At 43.0% G+C, this 24,290-nt stretch overlaps 1 protein-coding gene, 1 long non-coding RNA gene and 1 pseudogene across 4 annotated transcripts in view; 1 reads left to right on the top strand and 2 right to left on the bottom strand.

The window, feature by feature from the left end:
• Positions 1 to 11,083, bottom strand: part of VEPH1 (ventricular zone expressed PH domain containing 1) — a 61,600-nt gene extending 50,517 nt beyond the window's left edge. The window contains exons 1-2 of one of the 3 annotated variants that reach the window (XM_085068903.1): positions 10,888 to 11,083; positions 1,705 to 1,778 (exon numbers count right to left, since the gene is read on the bottom strand). The gene's annotated coding sequence lies outside the window, so the exon portion shown is untranslated. Of the gene's footprint in view, positions 1 to 1,704; positions 1,779 to 2,849; positions 2,900 to 4,103; positions 4,415 to 10,887 lie in introns of those variants that run through there. The other 2 variants (XM_085068902.1, XM_085068904.1) reach the window with 2 other exon arrangements.
• LOC146433032 (uncharacterized) overlaps positions 1 to 24,290 on the bottom strand; it is a 119,736-nt gene that overhangs the window by 61,543 nt on the left and 33,903 nt on the right. The gene's annotated exons all lie outside the window — the stretch shown is intronic.
• LOC146433036 (lysosomal amino acid transporter 1 homolog) lies at positions 14,425 to 19,691 on the top strand (annotated as a pseudogene).

Raw genomic sequence — 24,290 nt, forward strand, 5'->3', positions numbered from 1 at the left:
TGGCTTTTAACATCACCCTCAGAAGCAGCACAACAAAATGTGCCCACATCAAGTAGGAAAGTGCCCCAGGAAGGAATGTCCATGGAGCTTTCCCTTGGATCAGCTGCTCTGAAACACTGCAGCCCCTTCTGCAGAAGTTGGGCTTCATCATCCTCACAGAATATCCTTCCTCATCCTCAAGAAATATCCTTCCTCATCCTCAAGAAATATCCTTCATCATCCCCACGGAATATCCATCATCATCCTCACAGTACATCCTTCCAGCTCAGGATATTCCCTGATCCTTGGCCTTTTGCAAAGGATCTACCTGAGCTCCACCTGAACAGACACTTTGACATGAGTTTTCTAGACGATGCTCAGGATGATGCAGAAAAAACCATTTATTTATTTATTGTGAGCTCTTTGAAATGGAATTATAGCAAATCCTCTTAATGCTTACATTGTGTAACAGTGCTGGAAATATTTCCCTTGCATAGGCATTAAAGAGAATTGTTACTTAAGCATTTCCTTGCTTGCTACAGGATTTGCTATTAATAGGCAGCAGACACTGGGGAAGAGGGAAAACAAATTGTGTGTCTTATAAAATGGTGTTTTAAAATTACTTTCTTTAGAGGGTCAAGTTGGATGATAAAATTGCTTCAGAGTGTAGTTACTGAGGTGTCTCATCTCCTCGAATCCACATCACCTCAACTCCACAGCACCCAGCAATTTTCCCTCTCACTGTTGTGTCCCACAAGCAATGGAAAAGGCAGAGCTTTGCCAAAGCTTGTCCATCCTGCACGAATCCCCACTGCCATTGCATCTGAGGGGATTCCTAGCAGGAATCCACACCTTCCCAGCAGGAATCCACACCTTCCCAAGGCCAAAACGTGGGGAACAAAGCAGGAGCTCCAGTGCTTGTAACAAACTTCAAGCCATCATGATGCAGGAAAAAACCCTCAGCTTCTCACACAAGCCATTTCCACTGGTTCTGGTGGAGTCCCACATGAATTCCAAGGTTTGATCTGATTTCCAGCACCCCTTTTCCCTTTCCATGCCAAGCTGCAAGACCCACCCTCTCCCCAGACCCTTGAAGCTGCTCCCCTCCAAGGTGAGTCTCTCCACTTGCTGCAGGCACAGCATTCTTACCAAAGCTCCTTATCAGGAGCAATCAGAACAAAAGCCAGCCTGACAGGTTTCAGGGCTTGAAGCTACCAAATTGGTCTGTTTGCAAAATAATTCCCCCAATGATAGAAGATTAACAATAAAAACTCCATGGAAAAGGGCAGTTGGACCTACAGGCAGCCAAAAGCCAATTGAACTTGAGCTAAAAGGCTGAGCCTTACAGTTTATCAAGAGCTCAGCTTCTGCTGAATGACATTAGAAGGACAGAAAAAAAAATCTTTTAAACCAAAGAGGAAGGGAAAAGATAATTTTTTTTTATATTTACAGTGAAGGAAATTCCACAAGAAAATAATTTCCTTAACTTCCCAAAGACTTTTCTGAAATCTTCAGAATCTAAAAGGTGAAAACAAGCATCTGGTTCAAAAAAAGTAACTTAAAGTGTCCAGTAAATTACACAGCAAAGTGATCTGGGAATTTCCTTTGACTTGTGTTAAAGAACTGGGAGGTGTTTCTGTACCATGGCCATCTTGGGCACAACAGAGCCCAAAGCTTTGAGCATCCTTAAAAAGGAAAAGGAACTAAAAACCTCAATTTCCTTACCTCGCAGCCATGTTGCCATGCTTAACACACTTAGGGATTAGACAGAGTGCTTGGGATGCCTTGGATGAAAGGCACTGCAGGAAAACAGAAGGAAAATACTATTAGTGATCCTTTGCCTTTCCAGACTGTAAAATTTACCTTAGGACACCTCCAGGAATGATTGTTTTTCACCAAACAGGGTTTGATCTTTAGGACCTGAGCCCTTGAAGGCCAGGAGAGCAGCTCTGCTGAGCTCTCTGGGGTTGATGTTATTCACATCTGCATGGAGTGAAGAGCAGGTTTAGATTTCCATGCTCTGGGGATAAATGTTTGCAATTTTTATTGCTGCATATTTGCTTTTATTTTCCTTTTCCATGAATAGCAGGAAGATTGGAATCATCTTCAAAGAAAACGTTGAATTTCAGGTAGAATTCCCTTCTCTTGAAATTATTCTTCCCCATCTCACAAGGAAAATTTATTTTGTGGTATTTCTGTCTCAAAGTTATAGAAGTTTGAAATATTGCCAAGAGTGCAGGATATTTCCTTTCTCCCTGCACCCACCCAAGAAAAAAAGAAAAAAAAAAAATCTGGATACATTTCCCATGAACATTCCCACATGCACTTAATGGACAGAATATTACAAGATATTTCAGAGAACCTTTCCCCTCTGTGTTGCACTAATAACAATTTATTTTATTTTTATAGTTGGAAAGAATTTACTCCCTAAACCAGAGCATTCTTCCAAAACTTGGAAATAAAGTTCTCACATTTTTCAGTGAAAGAAAAGGATTAAAGATTATATTGAGAGAGCATCATTTTCACCCAAGGTGAATAGACTAGAGCAGTTCCCATGGGATCAGCTGCATATACTTAAAATCTTCCCACAAGACAAGCATTGTTTCCTACAAGCCTCTCTCTTTTTTTCTGTCAGGACAGGTTTCCACACTTCACATCCCTTGAAACCTAATGGATGCTGAGCTGGACCAGAGGATGAAACAATAAATTATGATGTTTGTTAATCAGGCTGGGGTTAAAACTGGTTTTTGCTAATGAAACACCTTGGAGCTGGGAGCTGACTTGCTCTTGTACACAAGGAACTTCTGTCCTTCTGGGGACAACTGAGGAATAATCCGGAATTACAGAGCCTTTTAGGAGTCATCTCCTACCAGAATCCCAGGGCTGAGCTGGTTTAATCAGCAGCTTTGATGGTCAGAAGCTGCTTGAGGTGAACCTCAGATCTCACTGAGCTCCACAGCAATTTTGGCTGCACAATCCATGCAGAACCCACTGCTGCAGAGGGGTAAGAATGTACTTAGGAACTTGGCAACTTCTACTGTTGCAAACACACAACTTGATCAATTTTTTTATATAAATAAACTAGTTGATAATCTGGGTGCTGGCAAGACAGTTTTCTCTGATTTGCAGTCTGTAAGAAATATTTGGCTGCTGTTTCAGCACACACTGGTGCTTTATATAACACTTCATAAGACTTAGCATTTTTAACATCAGTAAGGCAGATTTGTAAGAATTCCATGTGTAAATGTCTCCATGATACTAAAATATTAGGCTAAACTAAACAACACAGTGTTAAGATGGAATAAATTCCTTCATAACAAACACCAATTCCCTCACTGTCACAATGATGCTGTCAAAAGCTGCTCATTTTCAAGGGTTGCTTAATGAGCTTTCAGATCTGTGACTTATTTTCAAGACTGCAGTGATGTTACAGAAAATGAATCTGGTTTAAAATTTTACAAGGAATAATGTGTATTTCTGTCTGAAGAGAGTGAAGGAGGAAATGAGGCAGAGCATGAGGGGTGACAGGGTCAGAATACAGGAACCTTGTCACGAAAAATGCCACTCTGGAAGGGAAAATTGGACTAGAGCAGTAAATAAATGCAAAAATCACTGAACCTCAAAGTGTCCTGAAACAGCAGTGAGCAGACAAGCACTGAATGTCCTAAAGTTCCTCCCAGGTACCTGGCAATCCACCCCAGTGTCTCTCCAGCTCCTGATTTAATAGGACCAGAAGCTTCCCAGTCCGTCAGAGCTCCCCAAAATAAGGCATTAATTCTGAGCCCAGGGACAAAGAGCCCCCGAGCAGAGGGAGGGGAAGGAAACAGCTGAGCCCCAGGGTGATCCAGAGCTCTGCAGGTTCATGTCTCACACACAGGCACTGCTTTCCCCTTCCCTGGCACTTCCAGCCAACCCACAGCCATCACTGTAACACGTTTGTACATCTCATAACCACAGCTCCTGCAGCCAGAGAAAACCCAGAACAGTCCCACTATTAACGACCACATTCCCTCCAAAACCTCCTCCATTATTTAACACTCAGCTCTGCTCCTCAACTCCTCTCCTCGCGGTAATGTATTCATTATTCAAACTGTTACATGAACACATATTTAAGTTATTCATACCTCTCAGAAGCGAGACCTCAGCAAACCATGAATAATTGACGGCAAATTGTCGCTCTTTAGAGAAATTGGGATCAGCTCCATCCCAGTTGCCAGCGCCCCTTCCATCCCCCTGGCTCTGGTATGTGAGGCTGGCTGGTGCTCAGCCCTGTCAACCCAACCGTGCAGGCTGTTCAGTTACCCTGGAGTTGTCATGTGGAATCAAGCAAACAAATCTCTTCTCTCCCTTTGCCCCAACTCCGGCGCTGGAAAACACATCGGGAATAATTCCTCACCCAGCTTCACTTGGGCAGCAGCTCGAGTGAAAATGCTCCCAGCCCGATACGGAATTTGAATTAGTTAAAAGGATTTATCAACAGCCAGTGGTTACATTCAGTTAATTAATAACCTGCTTAAGAGTAACAAGGAAATTGCAGAAGTTAATATTACTTATGGGGCCTCTTCTCGGAGCCTGTCAGTGCCTTTGGAGGAGCTTTAGGCAAAAGGAAAGTTGGGGAAGAGCAGGAGCCTGAGGAAATGCAGCCTTTCAGCTGACACTTGGGGCACCTCACCAACTCCTGGGACTGCAGCCAGCTCTTCCCAAGGGAACATCCCAGGTGGGATCTGTGCCCAGGACCTACCTGAGCACCTCCAGAGCTTGGCAGCTGCAGCAGAGCTATGATTTCCAAAGCATTCCAGTGGCATTCCACACACACCTGATCCTTACACATTAAACACTTTCCCCCTTAACTTCCCGCTAATAAATGAATTCCAGATTCCCACCAAGTCAAGCTCGACTAAAACCTACCCTACAGACCAACCCCACGAACCTGGCTGTGTCCTCCTCTCCAGGAGCAAAGCCCCTCTGGGAGTGTCCCAGCACAGGCATTTTTCTAATAACAGCCAAAGAAATATCAAAGGAACCAACAGGGAACAGCCAAGTGTGAGGTCAAGCACCCTTGGGCAGCTGCTGGGAGAAAGAAAAGCCTGTTTGCCCAAAGATAATGAGGAGAAACATTTGTACAACTCTTGTTAGGCCTTTTGTAATACTGAAGGGGTTTATCATTTATGGTTTTTTAAAAAAAATCTGCTCCTTAGAATACACATTCAGGTCCTCAATTTTGATGGCAATTCCTCCTAATGGTTTTTTTGCTCCTGTTCATTGCACCACAGCCTGGCCAATCAAATACAAAATTAATGGGGGGTGAACACATTCTTTTAACGATGTTAAAGTTGTTGTTGCTCTTTGGGGGAAATACAATTGTGTGTTCCCTACATCTTCCTTTTAACTCAGGAAGGACACGAACACAGCTGGCTTCACTCCCACTTCTATGAGACTGTAAAAAAAATTGTGACATGGTGGCAGAACAGAAACATTCTCACTCTGAGAATCGTTTTCTAAACAGGAGATTTTAATAGAATAAATTTCACAGGGCAGGGTGGCCTGACTAGGAGAGCATAGACAGAGGGTTGGATTTTATTTCTCCATCTGATAACTAATTAAGTAGGAATTAAGAGGTTGATTCCTTTGCTCACTATGAACCTAATTTTGACCTAAAATTGCCCATAGATTGTGGATTCCCAATCCCTGGAGGAGTCCAAGGCCTGGCTGGATTTGGCTTGGAACAACCTGGGATAGAGGATGGTGCTCATGGCAGGGGGTGGAACAAGACGAGCCTTAAAGTCTTTTAATAAGACAAACCAAGATTTCGTGGTAATAAAGGAAAAAGATTCACACACATCTTTCAGCAGCTGAAAAAGGAGAATTTCCTTTATGAAAATAGGTTTTTCCCCATTCTGGAAAAAAAAATTGGTTTTAACTTCTATTATAACAGCTACAATGAATGACGCCCTTTTTCAGCAAGGCCCTGAAAATATTTATTTTGTTAGACTTTTTAAAACAAACATCTTGTTAGGGAAGAGACAGGCTATTGTTCTCCCTTCGACTAATTGGGGAAAAGCAACAGAATATTCCATATTCATTACATTTCACCAAAATGAGTCATGTTATCTTCCACCCAGACAAAGCATTTTAATTTTAATAATGACAATGCTGACAGCTACAATACTGTTCTTGCACAAGTTTGCTTGTAAATAATTAACAATTGTTATATAATGACAGAGGGGGGGTTGAGAGCTCTATTAATTTCACAGTCAGGCTGGAGTCTCTTTAATTTTGGGTACTCATAGGAATCCACCCCCTCCCAACATAAAATGCTGATGGCAAAACCAGGTTTATGTCCCTGCAGCCTTTCCCAATGGCAGAATCCTGGTGTATGCCAGGACTCAGCCATGAAAACTAAGGAGAATTGGGCAGGACTCACAGATCACACCTCCAAGGGGGTTCAGTTTGGCTAATAATTGTCTGGGCTTGAGGCTGAAATGTGGGATGGGATAAATCTGAGTTACAGATGCTGCTCTGTGCTGGGGTGGCCTGGGCAGGGACACCTTCCACTGTCCCAGGCTGCTCCAAGCCTGCTCAGCCTGGCCTTGGACATTTCCAAGGGAATGTGGACACATCCCAGAGGATGGGGAATCCACAACCTCTCTGGGCAACAATTCTTTTTTCCATATTAATTCTTATTCTCCAGTTACTGTGCATATCCACAGTCACTCAAACACACCCAGCCTCGTTTTTACAACCACACACACATTCACATCTCAGATAACATTTTCATTAACCACCTGCATCATTTTCCCACTGAACTGCATCTTTTATTACTCCAGGCCTCTCTTTCCATTGGCTTTGCTTTCCACAGACAGGACTCTCCTAATTGCGCTGCATAGTTGATGAAGTGTGCTAATTGAGCTGCATAGCTCTGCTGCTGCTGGGGCTTTAGACACTGAACCTGACCCAGCATCGAGGGCTGGGTTGGTGTCCCTGGAATTGCAGCTCTGCGAGGTGAGGAGCAGTTTAACAGCTATGTTTTGCACTTCTCACATTCCCGGAGGTTTTTCCTACCTGCTAACACCCCAAGGGGTCAAAAGCTGCATTGGGATTAGGCGACTGTTTTTAAGGAGAACCAGGAAGAATGAATGAAGCTGATGACAGCCCAAAGAACCCAGTTCTGTCCCTGGGAGCAGCAGCGAGGAAAACTCACCCCAGGAGAGCACAGGCAGCTACTCACACACAGAGGGAAACCTGCCTGACCACAGCACTGCTCCAGCCACACTCCCAAGGCTGGTTAGGAGCCAGCAGCCTTTAAAAGGGTCCTGGCAGCAGGAAGGAGCGGCAGTATCGATAAGTAGCCGTGAGGACATGCCGTTCCCCGAGTGAAGAGCTCAGCAATCAGGGCAGAGACAGCCCGTCTGCAGCCAGGGCTGGTTCCGCACCGCATCCAGCTGTTCCTCCTCCTAATTAAGTCGATAGGCTAACAGGGATTATTAATATTAAACACGCAGCCTCTGAAGCTGCTAATGAAACCAGATAATCCATGGCGGTGAAAATTAATCCAGGGATTTGTGCTGAGTTACGAGGAAGAGAAGCAGTACTGCTCCACAAGGTGCTCACGCCTTCCTTGAGCTCAGGTTCTCCTCCTGGCTACGGAGAGATGCCTCAGTAATGCACGAAAAAATTGAAAACATCTGCTCAGATGCTTAATAAGCTATCCATCATTAATGCTGCACCTCAGAGGAGCACAGGGCTTTGAAAGAGGAACACACTTCCACCAGGCAGCACCTCATGGAAAAAGTTATTTAAATTAATTAATATCAGCACCGATATGGAAGCAGCTTGGCAGGAAAGGGTTTTTTGTTTGTTTGGTTTGTTGCTCTTTTTTTTTTCCTGTATTTGTAGAATTCTTTGTATAAATAAGTGAGCATGAAACTGTAGGAATGTTGGATTGGAAAATCCTCGAGGTTACCAAACCTGTTGAGGCAAGAGCTGCCAGGTCTAGGCTCACCTGATGTTTGTCCTGATTTTGCTTCCCTAAGCAAAGCTTTTCAACAGTTCACAATTAGGAAATTACTCATTAGCCAGAGATTTTTCCCTGGTCCATTAGAAACAGAGGACACCACATCACTGGTTTGTCCTGGTGTTTGAATTAATGATTCTTTACTCTCTCAAAAGTCTCCTTTTGGAGTAAATATCTTTTTTCATCTCTTTCTCACTCTGCTCTGTTGTCCTGTCCTGTTCCTGAGCCATCCTCACAAAGCTTACATTACACTGTTTCTCTGTGGTTTGGGGGTTTTTTTGTTAGTTTGGGTTTGTTTCTGAGGTGGTTGTTTTGGGGTTTTTTTAAGTAGTATCTCTGTATGTTTTGTTTTTCCTCCAACATCCTCCCAAACCTGAGAACCTCCTGCTCCAGAAAGCAACTCCCTGAATTTTCAACACATTTTGCAGAGAAACCATTTTTCTCTCATAACTTCAAAATTTAAACCAATAGTCCCTGCGAAATAAAACACAATCTGATCCTTTGTGTCCAAAATGTGGTTCCTGGCTTTTCCCCAGCAGGTCTGAATTTATCAAATCATGAGGTGTACACATTGCATTGAAACCAAGTAATAGAAAATTCACTGTTCAACTTTCAAGTCCAACTCGGTAGGAAACCGATTCAATTTTGCTGTCAATTACTTTAGGGAAAAATAGGAGAAAATAGAAAAAAAATCAGATTAATGCATTCTGAGATAAATGGTATTTCAGGTAAGTTTAATCTTACATTTGAGAGGTGCAAACTCATCACGTGCATCTACAAGGAAGAGTCTGGAAGGCTCAACACCAAAACAGTTTCACCCTCATCAAACTGAATTAGGGTTTCCTTTTTTTCCCCCTCAGCAGGACTCATGGGACAGGACAAGGATTTCAGCTGGGGCCTGAAATTCCATATCCAGCTTAACCATAAAGGCAATTTTCTCCTAATCAGAAGTTAGATTGGCCCTTTAGTCTCCCCTGGCAGGCTGTAAATAGATGTTTTCCCCTCTCCTCGGATTAAAGGAAGGCAACGTGGAAAAGAGATTGAAACCCACAGGAGCTGGAGGTGGAGACCATGAACTTCAGAGGTGTTTTTAGGAGGTACCAGATCTCAGCTCAGCAGATTCTTCACCTTAACTTTAACCATAGGAGTAACAGTCAAATATTTTTAATTATTCACTGTCTCATCTCTTAGAGAACCATTTTTATGGCCCTCCCCTGGACTCAGTGTGTCCCTGTCCTTCTTGTACTGAATTGTTTGAGAGGTGAAGTGCATTTATCACCCCTCATTAACAGAAAAAACCTTTCTGAACACCATCAAATCCCTCTGATGAATATCGCTAGCATTATTTCACTTTTAAAATTATAAAATCTACTTTCGTTTTCCAGTCAAACAGTGCCTTCCTCCACCCTACATTTTGCTCCCAGAAAAGGGTTAATGTCACACATATACACCCACCGAGGATTTTTATATTTTAATAGCAAGGCAACAAAGAAATTCACTTAATGACAAGTTCTTGGACTGATGCATTATTCATTTTGTTATGTGACAGCAGAACAAAATTGTAGCCATAAATATATAATGCTCTACACCACTTTTAATGTCGTTTACATTTATGGAGTAATTGGCTGTCTTCCACATTATCCTCTCTTTAGTCACTTCTTTTTTAAGGGATTGTCATGAAATGCAGCTAGTGACATCAAAGATGTGTTTATTCAGGAACAGGGACAGCAACAGGCCTGGATAAACCCAGGAATGTCAATCTCTGTTTCTGAAGACTTTTTTTGTGTCTCTGGAAGGATTTTGGTGGTATTTTTACAGTGTTTTTCCACATTTAAATTGCTTTATTGCTCCTTTTTCCTCTTGCTTAATATGAGTTTTTAAATACCCAGGAACAAAAGGAAACCGAGTGAAAAAGGGGACCTGTGACAAGGCTACAGCACAGATCCAAAGGGAACAGGGATGGATTCAGGCTGGAAGGACAGTGTGTTTGCATGAAGGTTCCACCCAGGATTCCTCCAATTTCCATGGTCCATCCAGGTCCATGTAGGATTCCTACAATCACAGAATCCTGGAGTGGTTGGGATGGAGGAAAAACCTTGCACTAGACAGGTCACTCCAAACCCCACCCAGCCTGGTCTTCTCCACAGAACAAAACCTATTCCTCCCACAAGCCTGCCACTAGAACTGTTATAATTCCTCCTGCTTTTGCCCATCCACAACAGATGAGTGTCATGCACATAACAGGGAATTTCACAGTGCCAGACAAATGCAGCTCAACTGCCAAAACCAACACTGAATCATTGCCTGAGCAGCAATTAAACTAGAACAATGCAGATACCCAGAGCCTGCCTTTAATCATTCTCTCAGCCCTGTGTTAATTAGCTAGGCTGCAGCAACCACTGACATGATCAGCCTGTATGAGAATAAAAAGTAAAACTGTATTAAAAATGCAGTAAATTATACAACACTCTTCCCTATCAAAATATTCTAAAATATTCATGTCCAGCTTCCCAGCACCTAAAGGGGCTTGCAGAGAGCCTGGAGGGACACTTTTCACAGGGGGCTGGAGTGATGGTACAAGGGGGAATGGCCTTGGGCAGGAGGTGGGCAGGGTTAGATGGGATTTTAGAGAAAAATTCTTTCCTGGGAGGGTGGGGAGACCTTGGCACAGGGTGTCCAGAGAAGCTGTAGTGCCCCTGGATCCCTGAAGTGTCCACTGCTGGCTGGACATTGGGGTTTGGATTAGCCTGGGACAGTGGAAGGTGTCCCTGCCATGGCACTGGCTGAACTTCAAGGTCCTTCCAACCCAAACCATTCTACGTTTCTAAAAGAACAAAGATCCCTACAAAGATACCAGGATTGTTAATTAGAATTCTTTGTACTGAGGTCTTTACCAATCAGATTCCAATGTGTTCAAGCGAGCAGGTGTGTGCTGGTGCCACAGTGGGAAGGTCTCCTAAGGCTCTTGCAACGGGAAGAGCACTTCCAGCAGGTGAGGGAGCGACCCTGCCGCTCTGCCCAGCCCCGGGAGGCACATCCGGACGCTGTGATCCCTTCCAGCCTTGCCCAGCCCGGGACTGAGGGATGAAATGCTGGGTCTGGGCTGTTCGGGCTGCAGGGCCCTCAGCTGCTCCCGCCGCTCCGCTCCCTCACACCGCCCGCCCGCAGGGGGCGCCCTGTGCCCGCGCTCTGAGGGGATTGAGGGGAGCCGGGGCTGGGGCGGTGCTGCGGGCACCGAGGCTATCCCGGGAACACCGGCTATCCCGGGAACACTGGCTATCCCGGGAACCGAGGCTATCCCAGGAATCCCGGCCAGCCAGACCATCCCCCGTATCCCGGGCGCCAAGGCTATCCCGGGTTCCGCGGCTATCCCGCCCATCTCCCATATCCCGGGCAACGCGGCTATCTCGGGCACCCCGGCTATACCGGTCATCCCTCATATCCCGGGCACCAAGGCTATCCCGGGATTCCCGGCCATCCCAGCTCTTCTGGCGACCTCGGCTCTCCAGGCCATCCTCCCTATCCCGCTCATCCCGGTCACTCCCCTCATCCCGGTTCTGCCAGCTCTCCCGCTCATCCCGGCTATCCCTCGCATCTCGGCTATCCCGCTTTTCCCGATTATCCCGCTTTTCCCGCTGATCCCTCTCATCCCTCTCATCCCCCTCACCCGGCTGGCCCCGTCCCTGCTCCCAGTCTCCTTCCCGCCCTCAGTGTCTCCCTCAAGCCGCTCCCGCCGCCCCCGGAGCAGCAGCCGCCGCAGCCCGGCGGGCTCAGCTCGGTGTTCCCGCTCCGGCGCCTCTCCCAGCGCCCTTCCCGGTTAGTCATTCCCGTGTCCTGCCTCTCCCGGTTGTCATTGCCGTGTCCTGCCTGCCCCGATCCCCTCACTGCCCCCGGGACCCGCCGGCGCTGCCCGGCTCGGCAGGGACAAGGGGAGCAGCAGCGCCGGGAGCTCCATTCCCGCTGCCGGAGATGGCATGCTGGGCTCTTCTGAAAGGCGCTTCCTTCTGGTTTGTTCTTTGGTTTATTATTGATAATAAAACCAGAAAATTGTAGATCACAGAATCATAGAACCCTGACGGGTTTGGGTTGGAAAGACCTTAAATCTCATCCCTTGCCAGGCCTGCCATGGGGGGGAACTGGGTGAGATTTAAGGTCCTTCCACTATCCCAGGTTAAAATAAAATGGGATTGTTCTCTGGGAACTGGCCTTGGTTTCCAGGTGAAATCTGGCCAGGCAGGATTCACAACCAGGAGTGTGTAAAAATGCTTTTACACCAAAATCCAGTGAGCAGGTTAATACTGGGATATGTTTGCAGAAATCCTGGTTACTCCATAGCCCAGCTCCACCTTTTCCCTCCCCAGCAGGAATTAAATGATGAGCACTGTACAAATGAACCCCTTTTGGGGTTTGAGCTGCTCTTAACTGCAGTTTAGAGAACTTGCACGTCAGCCAAACACACATCTGACATCCTCATACATCACTTGCAGTTCTGGTTATTTGACATCCAGAGCACAGGGATGTTCACAGCAGCTGGAGAGGCAGAGAAGCAAATCTCCCAAATTCCAGGGAAAACTTGCTTTTCCTTGTCTGCACTGGGAGGCTCTTCCTAAGCAAGTGGATTTCACTTCCAAACCATTGTCTATTTCTGTTTACTTCGTCCAGAGTAAGATATTAAAATGAGAAAAAGTGTCCAAACAAGAGGCTCCAGTTACTGATTCCTGATTCCTAAATATCTTGGACCACAACAGTTTATTTGTAGCTGGACAAACACCAAATTTTGCAGAAAGAGGTGATGCCAAGGATCCCAGTTCACACCTTCACTGGAACTTTTCCAGATGGAAGTAACCAGTATTTGAGCAGCAATCTAAGAAAGAATATGAGGTTACAGGCAAAGAATTGTTATAGGAACAATTTTTAATATAATTTTTATTATTTGGGGATTGGAACCGGATGATCTTTAAGGTCCCTTCCAGCCCAAACCATTCTATGCTTTTCTCATCACTGACAACTTCAATACTACAGGAAGCAAAGAAATGTCCTGGCAGTCTCCTTATCCTCTTTTCATGTGGAATTCCTGGGTTTGCTCTTCCTGGGACAGGATATTTTGCCAGGGATTTAAGAAAAATAGCAATTTTTATAATACTAAAATTATAGTCTTAGGGACTAGAAACACAAATATTTAATAATAACAACCCCAAAAATTAAATTTAAAAACTTTGCCCCATTTTAGTGAGTCTGCTCAGCTGCACAGTGCCAGAATGGGATAAAAAATACTTGAAATATTACTTGCAACGTTTTTTTAAACTTTAACAGTTATTTTCAAAGATAACTATAAAGTCTAATAACTTCCCCAGTGTAAGGAGAATAAAGTGAATATATCCTCCAGGCTCAGGTGATTTCTCAGTGTATAAATGTATGTTGTATTTTCATTGTTTAATTGGTTTAGGTCCTATGATGACAGTTCTCTGGAGAAGCAGCCAATTCCTGCAGGAAACTTGTTCCAGCATTTAAAGCCACAAAACCTTGAAGTCTCCTGGCAAGAAAAAGGAGTTTCTGGCTGATGAGCAAAGTAAGCCCTAATTTTACACAGAATGATGCTCTGTAAAAACAAACTTTGAAGCTTTTTCAAGATTTGAATAGTTTGATGCATAACAGTGCCATTATTTAGGGAATTTTGGGGGTAGGATTACCTGTATCTGCTTTCTGTAAGGTTTTTTATGCTTCCCCTGTTTCCTCTGGAGTGTTAAATAACAGAAATTGATGCTATGTGGGGTCACTGATTAGGTTGGATGGATTTTAGTAAACTTTAAAGCTCACCTGGAATCTTAAATTACTTTTTTCATGGCATTATTTTCAAATTAATTGCATAGAACCAACAAATAGATAAATATTTTATATAAATGTATTTTGAAAGAGTGTGCAGAGTGTTCAGGATCTGGGTGAGTACCTTTAAAAAAGTACTGTGATTTTATTAGCATCATGTTGAACATGAAAAATCAGAGTTTGGGTCTTAAATTCCAATAAATCCCTTGGTTTAGCTCATCCTGTAGCAGATTTCTGGCCCCTCAGTGGCAATGACAGCCTCATCCAACACGAGCTCAGACTGAAATGCTGCAGCAATAAATTTGGAGTGTTCCTTATTGGATCCATCAAGTATTTTTCTTTCTTGGAAGTTCAACTTGTGTGTGTTAATGGGTGAATAGGAGCAGCACTGTGTGGGTAATGCCTCATTCCCAGTGGCTGTATTTATTCCCTGGAATTTGGCAGCTTTCTGTGGGAGATTGGGCTGCCTGAGCTGCTGCATGCAGGGCTGTCTGGATGCTCAGGGCTTTGCACAGAGGATGTTCAGCAGCCCTAACGGGATTTGGGGATTTGCACAGGCTGGGAATGGAGGCAGAAATCAACTTCTGGAATTGGATCTCCGTCCAGGAATGATGGCTCCTCAGCTGCATGCACATGTTCTCAGTATCTGCCGGCAGAGAACAGGAGATTGGGCAGGAATGGAACAGCCTGCCTTTGGCACCTCCTGCAGAATGTGCCAGGGATGTGTGGGAGTGCTGGAGTGTTGGCACAGGGCTCATTTCCATTGTCTGCTTTCTGCTTGCTGCACTCCCCCAAGTTGAAAGTCTTAAGCACTTCTCAGATTCAAACATGAGTAATCTTGCCTGAAGCCTTTTGCAAAAGCTGCCTTTTTTTTTTTTTTTAATTTTATCTTGGATATGTTCCTCTATCTGCATAATACAGATAGAATAATATGCCAGAGAAGCATGTTGTTCATGTTTGCAAAAATATTTGGTGGTTGACAAATGAGCTTGATGTACTGTGCTGTTGTACTGACTTGACACTAATCTCTGCCACTTAGAGCAAATGAGAATAAATCACCTCTCCTCTCTTATCTCCTCTACCCTGAGTTGTGTGTGCACTTGCAGCACAAGCTGGCTCACGGTTTATTTAAATTCCGTGCTCTCCCTCCAGTCCTGTCCTGCCAATTCAGTTTGGGTTGGGAAAAGGTCAGGAGCAGCACTGAAATTGGCACTTGCACAGTGCTGAATCACTTGGTCACTGGGTTCAGGTTTCAGGCATTCAGGTAGGAGATGACACAGGGAAAGTGGGAATGATCTCAGCAGGTACAAATGCCTGGAAAAACATGGGATTGACTCCAAAGTCTGTGCCCATAAAGGGGATGTAATTTACTGAACTGGTAAAAGGGCTGTGGAAATCGAGTGGAATAAAACCATGCTTGCTCAGCTGTTGAGCTGCAGAAATGTGAGCTGAAATATTATTTGGAAAAGGGCTTTACATTCAAATTGTCATGTTTATGGGCGTGGAATTCATCGAGATATGTCCAGTAGGCTCAGGTTTGGGATTTCTCCCTGGTCCTCATTGTCAATCATAGCTTTCCAGTTTAGGGCCTTCAGAGTAGTTGAGAACTCTCTGTTCATTTTGAGCCCTTCTATGAGGGTTTTCTGTTTTCAGGAACTGAAATGCTGGTGTTTACAGCAGGTGAGTGTAGAAGGCTTGTGATGTAGTTCTGGTGACCACAAAATGGTGTTTCAGTGCAGTTCACAAAAAAGGAGCTTATGATTTGTGCCTTTTGTCACATGATGTAGGACCTGGTGAGCTGTGGTGACACCAAGTTCTTCCAAAGGCGAGAGGGGTGCTGCTGTGAGGGGTCCCCGTACCTGCAGCTTTAATCTTTTATTTAAAAAAACCCCAAACTTCTGAGGTATTGAACCTTGTTTTGCTTACACTGTTTTACAATTCCTTCTGGAATTTGTTGCAGTCAAATTCGCCAGCCAGAGTGGGAGAGTGGATCCAGCACTGTCCTGGGCCTTCCTGCAGGCCAGGATGGTTGCAGATCTGACCAATTTCCTAGGCTGCTGTTTAACAAACCAGCTGCCAGTCCAGGTGATCTGTTCATATTCCTGCTTTTTCATTCATCTTTTTCAAATTGTCCCTTTAAACTCTGGGAGAGCCTAACATTGCACTGCCAAATCCACACTGGGAGAGAAGAGTTTTGTATTCCATTCACTGATCTGCCGTCTATAAACCAAGTCATAATTGCCCAAATATTTACATGGATGCTTCTTTCTGGCAGTGATTTGGTGTTTGTCATTCCCATAATGATTATGAAGCAACATTTCTATGCTGTTGAGCTATTTCAGATTGTTTGCCTACTGAACAAGCAAATGTGTCTCCTCTCTCAGATTGTCACTGCTGCTCTTTGTGTGAACAAGGACCTAATTATGGTTTCACAATTTGTTTACTGTGAGCTCAAGAATCAGAAGGTGACAAAAGACACGTTTTTACAATAATTAAAATGTTCTCCATCATGTAGCACAGTCTTTACTGATTTTCCTGCAGAATTTAAATACTTTTTTTTCCAGAGGGATCAAAGAATAGAGTGTACAAAATCTGGAGTTCTGAAACCTGTTGCCTTCAGTTTTCCCTATTGCTTCCAGTTTTCCCTTCCTTCTCATTTCTGACCCACAAACATCTGCGAATATTTTCCATGGAGTACTTTCAGTTGATAGAGACATAAAGAATGCAATAGATTTGTGTAATCTGGTTCCATGTTTTAACTGATTCCATGGGTTTTGTGGAAATATGTGGGAGTTGAAACCAAACCTTAGTTCTTTGTGGGGTTCAGTTGGTTTCCTCCCCACTGATTGAAACTGGGCTTTATTTGCTTATAGCGTAAAATATATTGACATCTTCGTGTGTTCTGTTTCAATATATGCATTTAAAAAAAACGTATTCCAGGGAATGAAATTACTGGAGTTGTGCTTGAGAAAATCCCAGCAGTGGTTGGAATGCTCAGCCTGCCCATGGACTACTGTTTTGTCTGAAATGGAAGACAGCTCTGTTCATATTGTATCAAATCAAAACCATTAACTCATCAATTAAAAAAAAAAAAGAAAGAAAATCCATGGTAGAGCAGAGGTAACAAAAAGCTGAAGTAAACCAGATGCCTCCCTGCAGACTAAATAGGGATAAAGCAGATTCAATATGGAACTGATAATAAACCTGGAGATAGGCAGTGCTGAGGGATTTCCTTCCTGCTGCCTCCTCTGGAAACAAACCCAGGCTTTGGTGCACTGAACTGCCACTGCCTGCTCCAAAATGATGTGATCATCAGGATCTTTACTGATGATAAAATCAGGGATTTTAGTATTTCACATTTCAAATATCCTTGATTTTGCAGTTTTTAGTCAAGATGTGTGGAGACAAAGTTGTATTCTGTTCTACTCAGCCGTTTTGTTTATTAGCTGTTATTTAATCCTATATAATTAGATATAATATATAATTATAATACAATAATATATAAATATATAATAAGAGATGAGATGAGAATGAACACTTTCTCTCAGCAGCAATGTCCACCAAGGAGTTCCCCAGCAGTTCCTCCACTGCTGCCCCCAGTTGCTGGAATGAGCACAGTTATGATGGTGAGCAGGGGTGGGCAGAGAGCCCAGAAAAGAGAGGTGGAACTCCCACTGCTGCCAAGAAAAAGAGACATGAAATTCTACCTTTACATTTACATATTTGTACTGCAAACAGAAAGTGACCTCAAATCAACAGCAGATGTTATTTTCCAGCTAATTTGTTTGTGTGTCATTCCAGGCAGTCGCAGCCTGAGGAATTTGGGCACAGCCTGGACTGTGGGATGTAGAGCTCTGTGTGTCACTGCCCTCTGTCAGCTGCTCCTCAGGAGCACAGCAATCCCTAGGAAAAATATAAGTTCTTACCTATTCCCATTTAAAAAAAAATAAAAATCCCACCCAAAAGTGTCCTGAAAAGTTTGTGTACTTTAAAGAAATCTGGAGGACTTTTTAACGAGGAGTTAGAAATCATGTATGTGGATGGTTTTCCCACACATCCCAAAATCAAGAAGTTATAAAATTGTTCCTTTCAGCAGCTTGTTGTGTCCTTTGGGTCCCGAGGATGTGCTGCTCTGAACTAACAGAACATAAATGTTGTGTTTCTGCCTGTGGGAAATGCTGTAAACATCCACGTGGAGACCACAAAAAAAAAATCAATAAAATCACCATTGTACCTGCAGCTGTCAGTCCAGCAGGAAAGTTCACAGCCTATTGCAGCAGCTTGATGGCCTTCCTGCTAATGCCAGGGAAATAATTGTAATCCAGCAGCACAGCCCAGCAGGGAAGCAGCTTATTTTCAAAACACAGCCAGAGTGAGAAAACCAGCAACTCTGAAACTGTGAAAAATGAGTATTTTGCTTTCTCCAGACAGGATGATTCTATTTTTTTTTTCCTGGCTCGAGCTACAGTTGTTAGTTTTGGTTTGAATTGTTGTGCCCAGGCTTTTTTAGCAGGAGGACTGGATTGATATTAGTGTCATATCCCAAAGCCTGGCACCAGTTTTGATCTGCATTGTTGTGAGACGAAGATTAAACCCTTTCTAGCCCTCTTTGGTCATCTGAAGAGCAGCACTGAACTGCTTGAAAGGAGTTCTGTCCACAAACTCACCCATGGACTCTCAGTTTAATCCTCTGAAATGCCTCAGAGCATTCTTGCCAAAATCCATGTGCTTTCCTTTTGCAGAGCTCTCCTGATATGATTGAAATGTCAGGCTGTATTTGGGGCTCTGTGTCCTCTGTGTTTTACCTGGGCAGCAGATTCCCTCAGCTCCATAAAAAAATGTGATTTTGGCACTTGTTTACTCTATTTTCTGTCGCTTCCAGTGTTGGATTCTCCCTCACACTGAGTCTTCCTTAACTCAAACCCCCACTTTGCTTTTGTGACTGGAAAAAAAGTTGGGTTTTTTTTCCCACTTGGAGAAGGCTGATGAGAATTTTAGGAAAGTGATGGTCTTTGAGTGCTGGAAGAGGATTGATTGGCAGGGAAAGAGGGAGGGAATATTTACAGCTGGATTTATCAGATGTGAGCAGAAGCCTGTTTTGTGTGATTGTCATGAGGAAGTGGCATCTCCCCTTTTCTTTCTCCAAACTGTTCCAATGGGAATAAAAGTTAGAGGGAAATTAATTTTAAATCTTAGCCCCTTTTCACCAAGATGCCATGACTGTTCCCCACAGCCTCTTCACTATCAGTATATTTTAAAAAACCCCAACAAACACATCAAAAGACAAGAAGGCTTTACTTTGTCAATTGTATACAGATGTTTTAATTGATTATGGAAATTATTAATTAATTTCTAAGCCTATTCATACTCCCTCTCTACCTGGAATGCCGCAATATTTTCAAAAAGATCTACTAAATATACTGCTACAGCAACAGATCCTCTAAAAACTAGTCATCATTTGGAAGCAGATTATCCCTGCTGTTTGCACTCCCACAAAAATGGCATTAACCAGAGTTCTAAGAACTGCCACAGTTCCTGAATTTTCAGTGATTTGTGCTAAAACTCAAAAAATTGAGAACCCCAGGAAGACACGGACAAGAATGCCTGGAACTCTTTGAATGTGTTATACCACAAAATGCCAAAATTCTCTCCAACTGGCTACCGTGGGGCATATTTTAACATTTCTTTGTTTTTATAAAGCAGTTAATTTAATAATTTGTGTATGGTAGTTGTGTTTAGCTCCAGAGAAGATCCACAGAAAGCACCTCTTACTTGCTCTTTGCCCTGGCCATGGTTGGGAGCTTTGGAGTTTTGTTCCTTGACACTTTTCTATCCTTCTCCCGTTACAGCTAAAGATTCTCAGGACAGGCTTGGTAATAAGTAGATCAGAAATAAAGTGGATTTTTAAAAAAAAATCACATTTTTTCTAACCTGATAATAAAATCTTCTTGCTGAACCATAATTTGCACCCTTTCTATAGTGATAATTCTCACAAGAATAGTAAGTTTATAGAAAATATCAACATTAAAGCCACATTGCACAGGGTAATTTATTACTTGGATACAATAAGTAGACACTAAAATATGGGGAGGGGTTGCACATTGTGCTGGTTTGATTTTTTAAAATTAATATATTCATACCCAAGATTCCCACAATGTCTTAGTTGCTGTTAGTCATTCTCTTTCTAGATGGAACATGGCCATTTTGTGCTCAAGAAATTAAAAGCAAAATGTTTGGAGAAATATTTTACTTTTGTTTAAACACCTGTTGAACAGGGATGGATTTGGATTGTGCACTACAGTCACCTGTCTTGTTACCACAGCGTGGATTTGCACTTAAAAGAGTATAAAAAGATGATCTTCTGATTTTTTTTTTTCTGCAGAAAGAATTGCAGGTTTGTGTGTGAAAACATCTTGGTGCTTAACTCCATGAACTGGAGCTATAAACCAGGATGGAATGAGGAGTGATTCCAGCATATTGTGTTCATCCATTCCAGATTAAAAGCAAATTCTTCACCAGATTTACCTGGAACTCTTCCAGAAGTTATGATTCCCAGGCATCAGTGGTGTCTTTCTGATTAAAGTAATTTCATCAGCCCTGCAATCACAGTGAGCAGACAGCTCTGGCTCTGGGATGAGCCCTGCAATTCCAGTGTCATTCCCAACCCCTGGAATGTGGATTGGGCAAAACCTTCTGCATCATGGAACACAATCCCCCACTGAGATGAGGAGACTAAACTGAGTCCTGTTTTGAGGCAAATATGAGTTTTATTTTTGATGGGACAATGCATTCTGTGAGCAGATTGTGGGATTCAGGGGTTATTCCATCAACAAAATCCTGACTTTCCTGTCCTCCAGCCCCCAGCTGGAAACATAAACCAGGCAGTATTTATTTACCCAAAAACCCCCCAGAACTTGATCTTGATGACCCTCACAGTACATTCTGTACAGATTTGCAGATGCTTTTCTATGGTAGACTCTGAAAATCAAGTTTTTATTGCCCCCAGAACTCCCCCTCTCCATTCCTGCCCCGGGATTGCAGTGCCAGCCTGCACATGACATTAATTCCTGGGTTCTGCCTTGATTGGGGTCTGAATCCAATCTTGTTAATAGTCCTCCAGTTCAAATGATATTGGAAACAGATGCTTCCAAATCAGGTTGAGGAGCTTACAAGAATCTGGTCAAGTATAGAGTGTTGGTTGGGAATGGATGAAGTATTTGTAATCAAGAGAAAACAAAAGCAGACCTCCTGCTTGGAGAGCCCTAAAGGTAAGGAAGGCACTGCTTTTAAAAACAGCTTCATTGCTCCTCCTTGCAAAGCAAGCAAATAAAAATCTGACAAATTGATCCATCACTTTAATCCAGAAACCAAAGGACAGGCTCACCTGGGTCTCGGAAAACAGAGGAATTAACCCCAAAAATCCTAATTTCTAAGAGGGAGGTGTTTCATCATTGGTATTTGTGTAGCAGTCTGTTTTGAGGAGAAATTGCCTAATTCTGGTCGACTTTATTCCTGATTGTGTCCAGAGTTTCATTAGGTGGAAAATAAACCCTCATTCCTCAAGGTCCAAGGCAGGATTAAGAGTTCACTCACTCTGTGTCTGCTGCACTATTCCTTTGCTTCCATCTGCCACGGCTAGCATGGACTCATTCTGGAAACAAATGGGCTCAAGCTCACAGCTGGAGCAGCAGCTGCAGGGCAGGATTCCCCTGCAGTCATTTCAGCTTTAACAGGATCACCACACACTCATCCCAGTTCTTTGGTGGCTGCAGTTCAGGTTGGTTGGTAGTACAAGGAGCCAGTGATTCCCATAATTAATGGAAGTGTTCAGTTGTCTGTAAAGCACAAGCTGTACTCCTGTTCCTTTTGAGAGGAGTTTCATCACTGCACATTTCAATTATAAATTGGACATCATTTCCTGTTCCACTCAGTGTTTCCTCTCACTTTGAAGTGGGAGGTGGTTGGGATTCCTTGAGATATTCTGGAGCTTCTTAGGGATGCTTAATCCTGGGTTGGATTTTACTAGAGTTTTACGTTCTGTCCACGATAATTTAATGTTTCCCTTGTTCACAGGGCTGCAGTCCTACATGTTTTAAAGTCCTAACTCAGTCCTGCCCTTGCTCTTGGAGCAGCACCACCCTGAAGTTTCTATCAGCCTGAATCCAGTTTTTCTGGAAAACTTCATCCTTTCCTCTTATTTCCCACCCTGTGTCCTTCCTCCCCTTCTCCCTCCAAACCCAAACAACTGCTTTGTGTCTACTTCAGACAAAGCCCTTCACCAAGACTTTTTCTTTCTCTTTTTTTTTGCTTTGACATCACCCTATTTTCAGGGAATTGTGTTCAGCTCTTCCACATGTTTTCATTAAGCATGGCCAGGCTGTTACTGGCTAGCCAGAGTTTATTCAGCAAGAGCCAAGCTGCTCTACACAGACTTCCCCTGCACCTTTGGAATCCTTTCTATTCCTCCACAAAACATCAGGCTTTGCAATTTAATTATTGCACTAAAAATAGAAGCCTGGCCTGACAATTGAGCCAGGAGAGTTTCCCAGCCAGACATTCAACTTCTCTGCATTCCTGCAAGTGCTTAGGTTTGCCTCCACTTTTTAAACTCGTTTTTTAAATCCATCTCAGATTTTTAAATTGTCAGTACATTGTTTAATTTCATGGAACAGATTTGCTGCAGTAGCTCGGTGGCTCTCAGGGAGTTTACTCTGGAACTCAGCTTGGTTGTCTCCTCCACTTTGGGCTGTCTCTTGAGGTCTGAAAGTTCCTGTATTCAGTATTTTGGCAGTTTAGCCTTCTCTAAAAAACAGAAGCAGCTGATATATTTGCTGGAAAACCATTCTGGAAATACTCTTTGATAAGCTCCACATCATTAGTGTTTATCATTTATTCACCTGCAGAGCTCTGGTGCTGTTAGCAAACTGGGGCTCAGGGTGCTACAGCCCAGGATTTTCCAGCCTTCCAAATTCCATGGTTCTGGCATTCTCTGATCCACAGTGGGACTTCAGCACTTTTCCCATTTCACAGGGAAACCGCGATTAGAAAGCAAAGTGGTTTGTACCAAGTTCAGAACTCAAGCACAAAACTCGTGATTATCCAGCAAAACTTCTGGAGAATTGTCATTATTTAGTATTTAAGGGCTGTCTGTGCTCCAAGTCAGTGATTTTACTGGAGAGCTGACACCATCAGGAAAAAGAACAAGGACACACTTGATAATTCTTTTGAGATAAGCAGCCATTCAATGGTCTGGTTTACAATGGGAATAAATAATGATGTCAAATTGCCCAACTTGCGTTGAAAACAGCACTAAATGTTGAGTCATTTGTTGTCTGAGTGTCAATGCCTGGAGATCTGACTGCCTGGAAATTCTGTGGGAGATGAGAATTGTGTTTGGTGACCAGGCCCTGCTGAGCTCTTGCTAAGAAGAGTTTTTAAATAACTTTTTAATAACTTTTTCTCCTTACCAACCTCTTCTCCCAGCCCACAGCACTTAGAGCACTGGTGCTGGAGCAATGCAGGGCAATGTGAGATTCTCCAGTTTTTCCTGGATTGACCTTCCTCTTATCCTTTTATTTGACACTTAGGACCCTTGAAAGCACAAGGATGAGATTGAAAGGACATTTTCATGGATATTTGAGCCACACACCCAAGGGGATCTGGAGTTTGGAGCTGGAATTTTTCTGTATTTTCTCCTTTCTAGGGTTACAAGTAAAATGTGATGGAACTTTTTGCCTTGAAGGAGTACAGAAAACAAGGCTTTGTGGGCTGGTCATGAAGCTCCTTCCCTTTGATTTCAAGTAACTTAAAGGAACACAATATAAATTTTGGTTTTAAGTAATACAAATTAATCAATAATAAATTTATTTTTAAATAACAAAAGAAACCAATGTGTTCAATTGATCATATTTAAATTCTTGCCAAAAGCCCTCACTAAAAATGAAATGTTTTTCTCTGTGTTTTTGAGGATCCACCTCAAAGAACTCCATTACTTTATTAGTTTCAGTCTGTATTTCCCTGATTTCTGGAGTGAGTAGAGGGAATTAAAAATTAACCTTTTCACTACATAAATTAAAATGCAATTTGTTGTCCTCCCAGATTTATCTACTGTGCACATGAGATTACCAATCTCCTGCCTGGCTGTGATTGAAACCATGACTTGTTCCTTCTTAATGCCCTTAGAATTTTTTCTTCCATCATTTCTTCAAAGATTATTTCCCCTTTTATTGCTGCTCTGTGTAATCCTATTTTGGGATGTCTTTTTATCCCTGTTTCACACTGCTGGTTAGAACAGCCGAATGTGGGGTGTATGAAGTTGCTGTGGTTTAATTTGAGGATTTGGACTGAAAATAATTTGAATTTTTAAATGTGAAGCTGTGGTAGTTATTTATTTATAGGTCATAGATAAATTATTATTGTGTATGGCTTAAATCAAGATTTAGCCTTGAGAAAATGTTATTTCCATGCTCAAATA

This window comes from Lichenostomus cassidix, chromosome 9 (genome assembly GCF_008360975.1).
Source record: "Lichenostomus cassidix isolate B80296 chromosome 9, HeHo_3.0, whole genome shotgun sequence".
Taxonomy (NCBI): domain Eukaryota; kingdom Metazoa; phylum Chordata; class Aves; order Passeriformes; family Meliphagidae; genus Lichenostomus; species Lichenostomus cassidix.